The sequence below is a fragment of the Parasteatoda tepidariorum genome, chromosome 3 (assembly GCF_043381705.1).
Source record: "Parasteatoda tepidariorum isolate YZ-2023 chromosome 3, CAS_Ptep_4.0, whole genome shotgun sequence".
NCBI classification, from domain to species: Eukaryota; Metazoa; Arthropoda; class Arachnida; order Araneae; family Theridiidae; genus Parasteatoda; species Parasteatoda tepidariorum.
This window is the reverse complement of record NC_092206.1, coordinates 20,272,234-20,289,295: the sequence shown is the minus strand read 5'-3', so window position 1 is coordinate 20,289,295 and position 17,062 is coordinate 20,272,234.

Genomic DNA, 17,062 nt, shown 5'->3' with positions numbered 1-17,062 from the left:
AAAAATATCGCCAAATTGATAAATTTGAAAAAAGTTTAATGGCTTTTAAAATATATAAGTTAACTGTCTGTTCTAAGGCACAGATAGTTCTTCACGGCAAGATAATACATGTAGTTCAAAATCATCGCATTGCTTCAAGTGTAAGGCAATCAAGCAATTATTTTTTTATTTTCCTTGACTGCGAAAAGCACCGTTGAGATGTTTTTCAAAGGTATTTTGTCAAGGAATATAAAATGCTTTAATTTAAGTGCCTTAAACTCAAATTTAAGCTATGCGTAAATACTATCCTAAGAAAGAAGAATTATCTAAGTCATTAATTAAGAATTAATTAAGTCATAAATAAATTATCTGGGTTTTAGAATGGACAAAAAGTTTAATATTTCAAAAGAATAATTACCAAGGCCAGATTAACACATTTTGATTGAATTTATACTATTGAATGTATTACAGCTTGAAAATACTACTCTAGGAAACCGAATAATTCTAAACTACTTCAGTGTTTTTTAAAGGTTCACTTACCATGTTATACCTAGCCTATTGTGTCCTCACTGCATAGGCGATTATTATATTGAAACTATGTCAAGTACCAGGACATTTCTTTTATATAATTTTAAGAACATTTTTCGATATGTTAAGGCATTTATAAAGCTTATAAGTTCATCAAAAGCCGGACTTAATTACTGAACAGTGCGCAGAATAAAATCCGGATCACAATGAATAACTTTTGATCTAATGATTGGATCTTCACGTTTTAGGACTCAATCTTAAAGATTCGAGGGGGTGACCTCAAGTATGCTCATTAATTAATGCAGACGATATTTTAAGTGACGAAATCAGACACAAAACGTACTTTCACTGAATAAACACACCTTTTTTTCGATGGATTTCTGACCTCCAAAATATAGGGGGTAACCACAATCTTGGAAATATGGTTCCAATATTTCGGACAGGAGAGTAATCCAAAGTTTAAACCCTTTAATGTTAATTTTACTTTTGGCGTATTTCGCCCAATCTCGATAACTTTTTTAGCAAATTGAATAAAAGAATTTTAAAATTGAATGCAAAAATTTTCCATTTCATTTAAAAAGTTCTATAAATACGGCGGAATACGCAGACATTAAAACTTACATTAAGGGTCCAAGCTTTGGATCGCTCTTCTGACTAAACTATAGGGACCATATTTCCAAGTTTGAGGCAGACCCCTATATTTTGGGGGTCAGCAATCCGAATCCTTCGAAAATGAAGTACGTTTTTGTGTCTTGTTTTATAACTTAAAATATTGTTTGCTAATATTAATTAGCAGATTTGAGGTTACCTCCTAGAACCCTTAACATCGGTTCTTAGAACGTGAAGATCTGATCATTAGATCAAAAGTTATTCAGGGTGGTCCATTTTTTTGGCGCACTGTATATAGTTAATAATATAGCTATATATTAATAACTAACTTTATATACTATTATATTATATTAGCTATATATACTTTATATAATAATAGCTTACTTATTTATAGCTATAATTTGCCGAAATATTTCCAATTCACGAGTTCAGACAATGCAGCGGTGTAGTAAACTGTTCAAATATTAAGAAATCAGTTCACAAATTATTTTCATTTAACACAAAATTGGGATTTTACTTCATAATGACATTTCGCGTTAGTTTTCTAATTAGCATTAAAGTTTAAAAATGAGGAGTGAATTTTAGGAAGTGCCTTCTTAAATTGTATGCATCTCGCATACCTTTTCTTGAACAAACGCATCTCGCATACCTTTTCTTGAACAAACCTACCGAAATCTTGATTTTCTTTTTCTTAGAAGTTCAAACTCCCATTTCCTAAATGAAATAATGAATTCGGCGAATAGGTTATGTGCACCTACTATCTTTATAAAATCTTAATGGTGTTGTACGAATCGCCAGACACTTGTAATTTAATCTTGCATCGGTAAAAGCAAAATATCAAACACGTTTGGAGATATAAACTTTTGTATCCTAAAAAACAACAACTGAATTCCTTTTATAAAAATTCTTATTATGTTTAAAAATAAAACGACCCGTATCAGAAAACGAGTTATATAGTTTAGAGCACGCATTTATTGAAGGACTTAGTTGAGCGAATGAGGACGGACATACGTTACATGAATACTGAGGGAAAAAAAAAGAGCCATTAACCTTACAGAACCTATTAGAAAGCAAACGAAACCATACCTAAAAATATAAATAAACACATACTGTCAGTGAAATTTAAAAGATGATATCGCTACATTACAATCAAATGGCAATAAAATAAAGATCTTAAAGATTTTCTCCAAGACAAGCTGTCAAAATTTGTTGCCGAATGGGCATAACGCAAGACGTTTTGAAATGGTAAAGGTTTGACCTTTCCAAATGAGAACAGCTGGCGGAAATATGTCAACTTTTGCATAGAGGGAGGACCTGCGATCTTGATTGCTGATTAGATTTCACTTGGAATAACGTTTGGCGATCGGTGATTTATGGATTCATTTCATGATGTGCTAAAGTTCATATCTTTTGGATGGGTAAATAAATTAGGATGAGGTTATGATGATCTTCCTATATCCATCTGTTTGATGAAGCTGTTCGATAGCTGGGAATCATTAAAAAATTTGGAACAGTTATTGTCGTCAATTTCATGTCTAGTGACTTAGGAATAATCTCTATTTCACACGTGGTCACAAAATTGAACTGAAATTCAGAGTATTCGTTAGTTGCGCATTATCTGTTCAAGTAGTACCGGATGTAAGTTTATCAGAATATGAACTATCTTTTGTTCTTAAGTGAGGCATGCTGTATTTGGTTAAGTTGGACAAAAATCACATTTTATATACTTATTTTCAACTTTTGAAAAAACAAAAAGAAAAATTCTTTTTGATTTCTGCTGCATCTTTTATTTCGGAATTATCATGTTAATATAAAATTTTCCAAAAAAAAATTCTGATAAAGTCAAAATGTAAATTTCAATGTGATGTTATATTGTTTCATTTGTTATGATGGTAAATTTGTTTTGCTTCAAAAACAAATTACTTTTAAGCTACGGAGGCAAGCAACCTTTTTATTTTATTTTTTGTTAGGCTAAATATTAACTTATAAAACTTATTTTATTTTATTTTATGACCATCGTTGAATAATTTTGAGTTTACTACTACTAACGTTCAACTTCGTAGCCTTATAATTTTGAACCCAATTCAGAAGACAACGGAACTTCTGGATCAAGTATTGGGAGAAATATTTTCTCTTGCAGAACTTTCTGATGGAACTCACCCGCATTTGCTTTATATGGTGTGGAAAGCCACGAAAACCTCCCACGGTCAGCCTGACTGAAAGGAGAACGCTCTATCCTCTGAGCCACCGACTCAACTTATAACATAGAAAGGAACTATAGAGTGAAATTTCAATTTCCGTAAAACTTTATGGAAGAAATTTTTTTTTTTAATTTATTAGTCCAATCAAATGGCATTACAATACATTCTGAAGAAGTTTCAAAATTGGCAAGTTTTGCTGCTATCTGAAATTTGTGCTTTTCTCTAATATAAAAATGGGATGTTGGTAAATTGGATTTACTTGGAATGTTCTTTTTTTCAAATTGAAGTCGGCATATTATTGAATTAGAATGTTTTATGGATAATACAATGAAATCAGACGATCAAGTGCGAGTGCGTTAAATAAATCAAACTGCATTTATGAATTTCGGCTTAAGAGACATAATATCATCATAAATTAATAAATATTGAGCGGCAATATACTAGGTAAAATAAATACTATACTGATATGCCACAAAATAAGAGTATAGCACAAATCTTGTTTTTTTATAAACGAGATTTGGTCATGAATAATGAGGCTACAGTCGAAAAAACTTTTCAACTCACAACCCTTAAGTACTAGAACTGTTTTACTTTATACTGTTGCCGTTGCCTCGATAAAAATTCTCCTGTCCTCGTCCTAATCAACTACTGAAACTCATTACGCTTCTCTTGAAATAGTTTTACAAGTGCATGGCAACATCACAAATCCTTCGCTGGCTGTTCGTTCATGACGTCACTGTGGGAATCTAGTATAATTACGCCTGTCGTCGAGAGGATAAAATTGTGGTTTAAATTTGTCGTCAAAAGTCGTTCTTTTGTGGCACTTGACTGCAAATAAAAGTGGGCAGCGTTCTACTCTGATGGAAGTACTTGTTGCAATTTAAAAATAGAACGTTCTATTTTAGAATTGCAGACAGAACTAGTGTTTTATTTAACATAACTTAGCATGTTTTATAAGTGATTTACAAATTCACGGCTGGTTTGTTTTATGTCATAGTATTTAGTCCCTTTGCGACTCTTGTTATTTGGTGAATAAAACATACAGATTGGTCTCAAAACATTTTTCTTTGTTCCTATCTTTAGAATTCCGATTGAGAACGAGTAAGTTGTAATAGGGCTCGGAAAGAAATATTTAACTGCTAAATTCAGAGTTTATACAAACTCTAGGCAGAAGTCTAATAAAATTAAGCTTAAGATGTAGCTTAAGTTTAAGATGTACCTCTAATGTATTAAATGATACCCATAGAGAAAAAAAAAACATTATCACCCATATTAATCAAATACTTTTGATTAATAATTACTAAATCATAATCCCTCTGAATAAAATGATGATTTTTTCCTATATTAATTGTTATCCCTTATGTATCATTAAATGTTACCCTCTATTGTAAAATTTCAGCGCGTATCGTTGCACGAAATTCGAGAACATGAACTTAATAGGTTCACCAAAGGACGCCGAAAACTTTCGGACGCCCCTGTGAAAAAGATTGAATAACAGTCGATTCCACCATTCTTCATTTGGAGATTTTTGATTTTTATATTAGTCTTCATATCTTCATTAATTTTTTGGATTGACGGTGGAAATAAGTTGAATATTTACTACTTTAATATAGGGTAAAAATTAACTTGCATGAAGTTAAAAGTCAAGCTGATTCATGTATTTTTAAATAAGTTCAATTAGACTATAGTAAATAAATAAATAAAAATCAATGAATAACAATAAATACATAAAAATAAATGAGTAAAAGTAAGTGGTCGGAAGACTCATGTGTGTGTGAACTGGACTCATGTTTGTGTGAACTGGAGTTTGTCAGGTCACAAAGTAATCCATGTTCCCATAACAAATCAATACTTCATACTCCTGTAACTTATTTCCTTTCTTAAAATTTTGTTATAGTGATATTTTGAAATAACACTTACCTAAAGACAATTTTCTTTGACGCCCTGAAACGTTTTTCGTATAGTTTCTTCACACCAAAGGTCAGCTGCGCCCTCTAGCATCGCTAAAAGGAAACGGTTAGCTGATACCGTAGATTTTAAAAGATATAATACTCTACAGTTTATAATTTGGTGTCTCTGTTATATTATTGTTTATTTTTGTCCGATTATATTTATATCATGGACGATTAATGCTCTTCAATGATTTATTGTTTATTTTATTTATGTTTATTTTTTCGCTTTATTTAAATAAAATTTATGGCATTAAGCCTGGATTAAGTGAATTTCGGTTAGCACTTTGAACTTTTTTTATTTTTATATTGTGAGTTTATCTTAAAACTGAAGTTTTCTTAACTTAAATTTTATTTCTTAACTAAACAACTCTTATTTTTAATTTCTGAACTAAAACTTAAATTTTCTTCTAAAATTTTTTAAGTTCGTAGAAATTATTTTGTCCCATGTAATTCATTTTGTCATATGATAAATTCTACCAGAGAAGAGAAAACAGTGAAAATAATAAAAGAAACATACATCTACATTAATAATTCATAGGAAATTTATACAAGAGTTATAAGTAATATCACTTTTCCATATTTATTCTTCTATAAGTTTTAAAGAATTAAGGAGGCATATCACAAATATAAATATGCATTTTATTGAACGTGGAAGTAAATTCAAGAGGAAGAAAAATTATGAGAAATTAAAATATTTAAATAAAATCGGAATTTACTTGACAAAATGTTCTTTCATCTTCATTAATAGACGACATTCGTAGAGATTTTACATTTAAGCATTTTATAGAATTAAAATAATCAAACGATTACAGCGAACGTTATTAATTCGATTAAAAATAATAAAATAAAACGATAAGCTTATCATTTAACTAGCAGTTAAGCATGTTATCGCAGCGTGGCGCTGAACCAATTCGGGCAAGAGCGAGGCCATTTTGCAGCGCTTTCAAAAAATGCTTCTTTTTTTCTTGTCGCATTAGAGAGGAAACTTTTTACTACATATTTCTCTAAGAATTTGTTAATAAAAATAGTTTAGACAAATATATTTTCAAAAGATGACACTAATTACTCGTAATCTTAAGTGTAATATATTTCTCGTAAGATTTCAGTATCAGTTTCCAATGTTTAAAATCGTACTTTAAAGAACAGTCATAAATCATAAAGTACTTATATCAATATCGGAATATTCTTTCCTGCAATTTTTAAACTTGAGCCAAAATATCACGCAAGTATTCGGGGAATAAATCGGCACGTCCTTATTTCAGTATCGTCTGCGATATCGATCCAATATTACCATAATATCGATATACCATAAGCTGACAATGATGGACGGTTTCAACGAAAATGAGCATTAACTGACGCTTACATTTCTCTCAAACAATCGCGTGTATGTTAATAAGAACGAAAATAAATCTGAAAAACGTCATTATGTATATACGGATGTTAATGAATCGAATTCGACCATTCTTTTCTTGTTAGAACATTTTCTTTCATCTAATTTTTTATTTGACAGCCCTATATGAGAGTTTTTCTTGCGTGATTGTTTTTAAAAGACAAACCTCTCGTCTTAATCAAGAAAATGAAATATGTTGTTACAAACTAATGCGAAAACGATAAGTCAAAATAAAAATAAAGAAGTTTGATTAACCTCTGTTGGCATTCGTTAAGAAAGCAGACGATCAAAAATTATACACTTCTGATTCAGCCTGTATAGCTTTCTATTGTAATTTTATTTCTTTGATATTTTATTTCTTCTTTGTTATAAACTTTTTTTATGACATTGATAGATTGAATCGCAAATGTCAGAATTTCTTTCTTAAATCTATGCTTCTACAGCGATTTTATTCTATTTTTTAATTCTTTTTCCCAGAATATTAAATGCAATTCTTAGTTCTTTTAGTAATGTTTTGTTCATTTTTTCGGTAGATTTGCCTCTTTTTCTTTTTTTAAATTTCTTTTTTCTTTTTTACAACCTTGGGTTTAGTCGCGAAAAATTTTTTCTGCACGTTTCTTCTCCCACAACACATTTTCGCAAGTAATAATTTTGGAGGTGTAATAGCAAGGAAGGAGTCTTACGAAAGGTATGTTTAATATATACTTAGGGAAGTTCTTTTTCGGTTAGAATTGAATATAAAAATAGAGACGGAAAAAGTTTTTTTTTTTTTCGCTTATTCTTTTCCACCTCTTAGTGTAACGAAACTGTAGCTTTAGATAAGGTAATGGATTTAGAGATGAAAGAAAAAGAAATTACATAAACTGTCAGTTCCGTTTTCACCGTAAAACTTTTGATGGAAAATTCTAGATAAGGAACATTTCGGAATTCGAATTCTACTTCGTGATTTTTTTTTTTATCTCCAGATTAGATGAAGTCATATAACATTATAAATATGAAACTCAGGTTGAAAACATTAAATACAGGAACAATTTTGATACATATACTTTTTTTGTATTATGAAGTTATAAATATAAGGCAAATGCTGGTATACCAACAAATCATCATAGTCAATGTTTATAATAATGACAACAAAAATGATATCATCAGCAATAACAATAATAAAAGGGAATTTGAATTAGAAATTTCACACTATCAGAAAATTTATCCGATGTTATTTGTACGATGTAATCAATTTTTATTCACGCAAAAGATTTTATTTTGTTGGAATATTTTGATCTAATGCATTTTAGTTATAGTTTTAAAAATATCTTTAATAGTAGAAATATGCAAATTCCACTATTAATGGTATTTTAAAACTATTAATAGTATAATTTGCCTCCTTCATGTTTAAGTTCATGATGTTCCAAAATATGTGGCAAAAAGTTAAGTCCATGATGTTTCTAATGGGCAATTTAAGTCCACAATGCTGTTACTATCTGTTATACCAGTTACAGTTCAGCAATATGCTGGAAAATATGTAAAATCATCGCAGCAGCGCCATTAAATATTTAAGAAGTAAAGGCAAACTATCAGAATTAAGAAGTTCTATGTATAGGACCATTATAATTTTATTTATTATCATTTGAGATATCGTTATTGAGTTCTCATTATTTATGAGATTACCTGGAATATTCTAAAGTGGCGTATATTCTATATATGTTTAAATTCTATATATTCTATTCTGTTCTATATATTCTATTCTATATAAGCATACTTTATATATGTTTACATTTTTTAACATAAGTTTCAAAAATGTAAAATATTGATTCATTAAATTTAAGTGAACTTTTAGGTTTTTAATTCGTTTTGCTCTACTAAGGGACGTACTTATTTTACTCAATTTTTGACAATGATTTTAAATGTATATATTAAGGGCGGTTATTTCGGAACTCCTTCACTTAAAAACAGTTACTTAAGGACTTCTACACTTAATGATGGTTACTTCAGAATTTCTGTACCTAAGGACATTTATATCGAAACTCCTACACTTAATACGATTACTTCGAATCCCCTGTACTTGGGTATTTGCATTTCAAGAAGAAGAAGAAGACCCTCCATACCCCCACATGTGACCTATGACATCAGTGCCAGCTAATCTTCATAAGCTAAATGGCGTATTAAATTTGAGCTAAGTTACTCTACATAAGTTTGAATGTTAATTAACGATAGGTTAATTAAATTCAGTGCCGTGTCGCACATTGTATTAGTTGAAATATAATTATTTCTCATCTACTTCTTTTACTTAACTTAGATTTATAATTTATGCACTTTATTGTAACCGTAATATATTTTTGTTTTGTGTACCTAACAACTTTGATGCGCGCATAGTTTGTTTTTGTATCACGTGACTTCGTGCCTGTCTTTGTGTCTTTAAGTCTCTGTGTTAGCGTATAAGATAGTGAAAGAATTGAAATCTTTGAGAGAGAATCTTTGTGAAAGAATTTAGAATGAACCACTTACGAGAATTGATACTTGGCTTACTCGAAATAGAATGGAAAGAACAGCTACTAACGTAAACAAATGCCATGTTTCAACAACCAATCAGGATCGAGCTACCCATACTACGTCACTTGCAGGTATCCCTGTCTTGTGAACTTTGCACGCATGCGTGAAAGTAACCTAAATTCAGTCTCATTATTTTAGACGTATCTTCCTTTATAATATGTAAAAAATTAAAAATGTGTTAAAGATAAGTACATTTAAGAAATGCACAATTCGAATTGTCATTTTTTTTCTTCTTTCAGAATTCTAAACTTTCCAGGTTTCTTAAAGAAACCCACCGAGTGAAGTGTTATCTGCTCCTTGATATTTATATAACATTATTAAGCGCAAATATATTCCCTACTTCGTTCGAAAAGAACATTCGATGGATCGATGTTGATGCACGTGATTCGCTTTCGGAGTGCTGTCCAATCCTTTGGCCACTTCTCCAAGAGTTGAGGAGAGTACCATCTTTTTTCTCTCTCTTTCTATTCCGCTCAACTGCTGACCTTCCAGGAATTCGCTTTTTGATTACCAAAGAAGGATGAAGAAGATCTTACAGGGCTTCTCTCTTAGTGAAAAAAGAAGAAAAAAAGAAATAGCTCTGGATTTTCACTAATGGAATAGGCAGAGGCGTTTGCGAGATGGTATCTGGGAAAAACAGCACTGCGTTGCTAGAGATGGGAATTCAGTCGAGATAGCCATGGAAAATTCATTGGCTTCGGTTGGATAAGAAAAGCGGAGTGATGACTTATTCAAGCTTTGGGAAGCTTTGTTATGTCTGATTATCAATTTAATCTTAATTGATTTTTCCCAGCATTGGGTATTTGCTTGGAAACAGTTCAAAACTAAACTGCAGACGGCAGAAACTGTAGTATAACTAGAAAACGCATGCTGCAATATAGCTTTTAACCAAAATGAATTTTAATATGTCCTGTTTTATTAAAAAATAATTGTAGAATTTAAAGGGAGAAAGTTCCAAGTGACATCTTTGGAGTCATGCTGGCTTAGAGGATAGAGGGCTCGCCTCCGATGAAGTGACCCGGTTTCGAATCCCAGAGATGGCTGGTCGATACCTAAGCACGCAGCGTGCACCGACCACAGTGCTGACGTAAAATATCCTCAGTCGTAGACGAGTCATGGGTTAGAGTCTCCTTGCCGTCAGGCTTACAATGGGGGGGGGGATTTCGTGGATTTCCTCTCGTTGTAGCACAAATGTGTTTTAGTTCTATCAAAGAGTTAGTTCTATCCTCGAAGGCAAATTTCTCTCCATACATGATCTAGGAGTTCCCTTTTCTTCTGGATTGTGTTCAAAATTACCAGACAACGGAGCTGAACATTGATAATCGCAAATTCAAAATTGGGTCGGCTGTTCAACGACTGTTACAACATTAAAAATGTGACAACTTTAAAAAAAAATCGAGTTTTTTTTTGTCTTATCCAACTGTATAACATTGCCATTTTTTTCTTCATGTCATTAAATTTTGGAGTCCTCAGGGGATAAAGGTAACTAGTGACAGTGTTTGTGAATTTTCCAAGTGAAAAAAGGATCCAAGTGCATTTGACCTCTAACAGTCGTCGACAACCCTAGAAAAGCTCTATCATCTGGCAGCATGTTAAAACGTATAAGTGTTACTTTTAAGAAGCGAACGTTTCAAAATAATAATTATTTATAAATTGGATTCTAACTAGATATTAATAAATTTTGCTTATTGAGGACAAACTTAATAAAATATCCCTTTTAGAGCCTTCGTTCACTCAGTTCTTCAATTATTCGATTTGATGATTAGACATACGGTTCAACTTTTCAATCTTTAAACTATTAAAGTTGATAATAGTAATGATAATAATAATAATAATATTAGTTTTGAATCATATTATTTTTGGGACAGAAATATTTTTTTTGAACTTTATGCTAAAGAGTTTTATTAAATTCTAGTTACAAATATCTGTTTGAAATAAACTAAGAATATATAGTTTGTCTATGTTTTTTAGCATTGAAAAGCATTTGAAAAAAAAAATATAACCCGTAGTCCCATATAACAAGGTACTAATATCCAGAATTGGTATAAACCACTCTTGAAATATTATGTTAACTGTTTGTTTCGAAATAAAATCCACCTTACGTAATATACTTCGAAATGCTCTTTTATTCTGTGGTTAGGGTTTTATTAAGGACTTCTGTAAACTTAAACCTTTATTAAAAAGACGAAATAGAAAATACAATTCTATTCGAATTTTTTTTTATTTCCGATGGTTATAGGAATGAATCATTACAATTTCGTGGAACAAATATTTTAGAACGAATTTCTTGTTTCTGTAAATGAAAAAATTTCTAAAAGGATATTAAAAACGTTATAATTGATGATTATGACTTCAAAAGAAAGTTTTGAAAGGTTTACATCCTGAAGGTTTACATCCGAATGCAGAAGTGTATGACATCAGATGGGGACTACTTCAAAATTAATTCAATTGGTTGGTTGATTCACGTAATATTTTTGGGAGTTATTAGATCAGTTATAGAAATTAATAGCCCCACCTTCAATACAAATTACATCAATAACTGTATAACAATATTAAGCGTAAATATATTTCTTACTTTGGATCAAAAGAGCATTCGAAAGAGCGATGTTATGGCAAGTAATAAGACTTTCGAAGTTTCGGTTCTATCATTTGGTCACTTCACCGCAGTTAAGAGTTGATTCTTTTGTTGCAATTTTTTTCAACTGCTGGCTTCCCAGGAATTTTTCTTTTTGATTACCAAAAAAGTATGAAAAAAAGTGGAGGAAGTTGAAGAAGAAGACAGATTATGAGAAGAAAAGATGAGGTAGAAATAGAATAGAAAAAGGAAAGTAGAATACAATGAAAAAAAAGGGGGGATAGTAAAGAAATAGAAAAGTGCTAAGGAAAGAAAAGTAGAAAATGAAAAGAAAAAAAAGGTGCACAATTATGACGGGGAAGAAAAGATGAAAGGGAGAGGAAAAAAAGAAGAAGAAAGACGACGATAAGGTGGAAAAGAAGTTAAAGAAGAAGAAACGATGACTGCAAAAATAATGCGTGGAAGAAATGTAGAACAACAAAAGTGAAAGCAGGGGAGAAAATGAGGAAGAAAATGAGAAGAAAAAAAACTAGTAGAACAGAAGAGGAAAAGAAGGAGAAAGAGAAAACAAGTAGTGGACGAAAAAAAGAAAAGAGAAGGGGTTTGAAGAAAAGAAAAACTGGAAGGAAGCGGAAGAAAAAAAGAAAATGAAAAGAAGTAGAAAAGCATTATTAAAAGAGGAAAAAAAGGAGAGAGAAAAGGAAATAGGTACGAGACGACGAAAAGAAGAAAGGAGGAAGCATAATAGGGAATGAAAAGGAAGAAAAAAGAAGATGAGGAAAATAAGAAGATGGAGATGAGGAAACAATGAGGTAGAAAGTAAGACGCTGAAGAAATGTAAAAGAAGAAAAGCGAAGAGAAAAGAAAATGAAGAAGGAAAGGACAAGAAACAATAAAGAAGTAGTAGAAAAGAGTAAGGGAAATTGGAAAAACGGTGAAAAGAAGCCTTTGGTGAAAACAAGTAGAAGAAAATGGAAGAAAAAAGTAAGATGAAGTAGGAGGAAAGGAGAAGAAAAGAAGAACGAAAGGAAAAGAAGATAGAGTAAAAGATGATTAAGAAAAGAAAAGGAAGATAAAATAGCTCTGGATTTTCACTAATTGAATGAGCACAGACGTTAGGGAGTGTTATTTGTGAAAAACAGCACTGCAACTGCAAAGGCTATAATTGAAAGATTTAGCTGCGGGATATTAATTATAAATAAGAAAGGGAGACCCATGGTTTATTCAAGATTTGAGAACTTTTTCTGTGTCGAATTATCAATGACATCTTAATTAATGTTTTGAGCTATTGAAGAGTGATTAGTCTGAATCTGTATCAATAAGGAGCCGGAATATTCAACACTACATGTAACTGAAATCAAGAGTGTCAAAATCACAAGAAATTGCCGACCGCAAATTTGTAGAAAATCAGCTTTTTTGAATAATTCTAAAAGTTGTAAATTTTCAATGAAGCTAGTAAATTACAATGAAGCTAGTATGACACACAACTACTGTTATGTAAGTAAAATTCTCTGGCTATTTTTGAAAAACATTAGATTTGTTCAAATTTGGAATTCTAAAATCTAGTTTGGAATCAGCGAAAATTGAATCAATACTGAATTAAATGAAAGAACAAAACAAAAAAAAATTAAGCAAGATGAAGTGATATAAGGATATATCGAACAACCTATAACTTAATTAAAATGGAACAAAAATGTTACTATAATTTCGTTAAAGATCTTGAACAAAATAAAATTATCGGTATCATCTTTGTTAAATTTCAACTGATTCTTGTTTGCTGATACAGTTGCCTCAAGAATTCGTTTGTCTTCATAGTTGCATTCAAAATTAAAAGGATATAGAGGGATGTATTATTGCCTCAAACCAACAACTTGGGATAGATTTCTCATGTCTATATCTTTAGTGAAAAATTACATGAACGCCACCTGGATTCAAATTTGATTCACTAATTGAATCGTAAACTGCTCTTGTCACGTACCAACCATATCACTGACAAAAATTATACAAATGGGTATTATAGCTTGAATTTCCATTGCCGTGGGAGGTTTTCATGGTTTTCTTCTTCAAAATGATGAATATAATACAAATGAGGAGAGTCAAAAAAATTATTTTTTAAGATAAGCCCCAAGCGCTATATTCACAAGACTAGCGTAGGTCTAGAAAATCCAAAGTGGTGAAACGACTTTGCCTTTTTTTTTTTTTTCTCCTTCTTTCTTTCATTCTTTCTTTCCTTCTCTCTCTCTGTTTACCTTATTATGTTACCCTTGTATTTTACGAGTATTTACCGTTACTAGTAAAGCAGTACAGTTAAAACGGTAAAATAATAAGTAGTACCGTTACTTATTATTTTACCGTTAGTATTTAAATCTAAATTTTTAGGCTCCCACAACGATGTTGTGATTAAGAATACTATATTCAATCCAATTTAATTCACCCAGGTAAGAAAGTTTGCAATAATAATTGTCTTGATGGTTCCATAGTCTTCTGAGTTCGGCTTATGACTACAAGGAGATGGAGAAGAATGCATCAACTGAAATAAAATATATTTTATATGAAATATTTGTAGTATTTCACTTATTTATGAGAAAATAAGTTAAGGGGATTAGGGCAGATAAGTCACTTAGAGATGAATCATAATTGTTCCAAAGGGAAATTTTTACATCAAACTGTTTAAAATCATTATTTTCAGGTAGGTACTTTACGACTTTCCTCAATTTTCGGCTGTATGATAACATAACAGCCAGAAACATTTTTTGCGTGAAAATCGTGATATTTTTACTAAACACTCTAATCAATTATATTGCACCAAGCTCTAAGATCTATGGAATTTAATATTAAAACTTTGAATGTTTAATTGTTTATTCAGCATCCTTATCTTTTAATCATCCCATACAAGGAATAAAATACTTTGTTTATAGCTAGTATTCACCGCTTACAGGGATTCATATTCCATAACCGCAGAACAATGGCAAGACAACATTAATTTCTAATTCTTGTACTCTTTTAAAGGCCTTAAGATAGATTTTTATCTTCTTCTTTAGGCGGAGAAATGGCGTAAATCATTGGTGCAAATAATCACTTTTTTCAATCTTCCTTTTATGAAGATTTAATGTCTAGAACAAGAGCACTTTTAGTGTAAATGATTTATATTAACGAAGGAGCGTGTTTTCTAGGAAAACATAAATCAAATTCACTGTTAAAAGTTACCTTAAAAGATTCTTTTCACTTAGGCGGCTTTTAGTGTGGCTAAGAGATAAGGTAACATTTCTATGAACTGATGCAATGGAAGAAGCTGATAAAGAGAAGCATATATTATTGATTTATATTTCGCAGAAAGTTTGTGTTGCATCAAAAATTAAAAGATTTTGTTTAACTTGGGATATATTACTATTTTTCTGATTATCACGTTTCGTTTGCTTTATTAACAACATTTGTATATTAACGATTTAAAAAAAATATAGGTTTTCAAACGCGTGTTTTTTCCCCCACAATGTTCCTTCAAAAGAAGTCCTATTAAATGCTGTTATCTAAGCACATACTGGATCTCTTACGCTTTAGATGTATTTTGAAGAAGAAAAAATTAGATTTAGAAATACTGAAATAATACTTTGCCTGAAACAATATTTTTAAATATAGAGTGTACTAGAACAGGTGTAGCTAATTTTTGCATTGCTTTATATTGTTTTTAAGAAATATTTCTATACTTTATACACAGTTTTTTCAATACTTTATAAATTTCTATACTTTATACAGTTTTAAAAAAAAATATAAGTCCTTATTTGCAAAAATACTGCAGTGTTTACTCTCAGTAAAATAGGTTTAATGTTGAGTTATCATACTGGTATCTTTCATCTTAATGCGTTCCAAATTTACTTAATGCGTTCCAACTACTGCTTCAAGGTGTTAAAACGATTCGTGTTTACGTTCAAGTTGAATCTTAGTAATGTGTTATTACTTACAGGAAATACAATAACGGGAGGTCGGGATGGACTGGTTGGAAGGAAGCATCTAGTTCGAATCCAGCCGATGAAGACTCCCCGTGTGGTAAATAGTGACTGTTGCACGTTAAATCTGTCGGGCCACAAAGTCCTCCATGGATCTATAACAAATCAACAATTCTGGGGGTACTGAATTGGTTCTCTGATCATTCTCAGGTTCAGGTCAAAGTTACAATCAGTGGATGAATGTATGAATGGGTCCACCCTATAAATGGGTGTGACGTATGGTTGTGGCGGAAGTCAAATTCTTGGTCATAGATGGCGTTACTAAACAAGAACAATCACACCCCATCTGCCTTAATGGCCGACGGCAACAATAATAATAGGAGTTTCGTATTTCTGAAAATCTATTATATTAATGCATTAAGTTTTAAATTAAACATAAGTCCTTATTTCTATTTCCAAAAATACTGTAGTGTTTACTCTCAGAAAAATAGGTGCAATATTGTGCTATGATATCGATACCTTAATCCGGTATAAATTTACTATAATTTCAATAAGGTGTTAAAATGAACTATATATCCATTTAAGTTGAACCATAATATTATGTGATCAGTTTTAAGGCACTATAATAAGGTTGCTGAAAATTTGAACAATCAATGTTATGGTTCCACACGCAGCAAAATTTCTAACAATTGTAGCATCATCTTGTTCGTGACATTTGGTTATAAAGATCTTTCATTTATATTAATTCTTCCACGGTGGTTCAACGTTATAACCATAAATACAAAGCTAATAAGCGTCTCATTACTTAAATATTGGGATGGCATAATTATTAGGTATACAAAAAACCAAATTAGGTTGTCAAATCTAAAAGAAAACAGAACTGGCAACGACCGTCTTAATGTCTATATTAAGGTAGACCNCTATCAGTTTTAAGGCACTGTATTAAGGTTGCTGAAAATTTGAACAATCAATATTATGCTTCCACACGCAGAAAAATTTCTAACAATTGTAGCATCATCTTGTTCGTGACATTTGGTTATAAAGATCTTTCATTTATATTAATTCTTCCATGGTGGTTCAACGTTATAACCATAAATACAAAACTAATAAGCGTCTCATTACTTAAATATTGGGATGGCATAATTATTAGGTATACAAAAAACCAAATTAGGTTGTCAAATCTAAAAGAAAACAGAACTGGCAACGACCGTCTTAATGTCTATATTAAGGTAGACCATTCGATCACGGCATAAATCTTCTATAAGTGTTCTTTTTTGAGTAGGAAGGAAATACTCAATCATCAATATTTTCGAGGGAAGGTACCAATCGATTTGGAA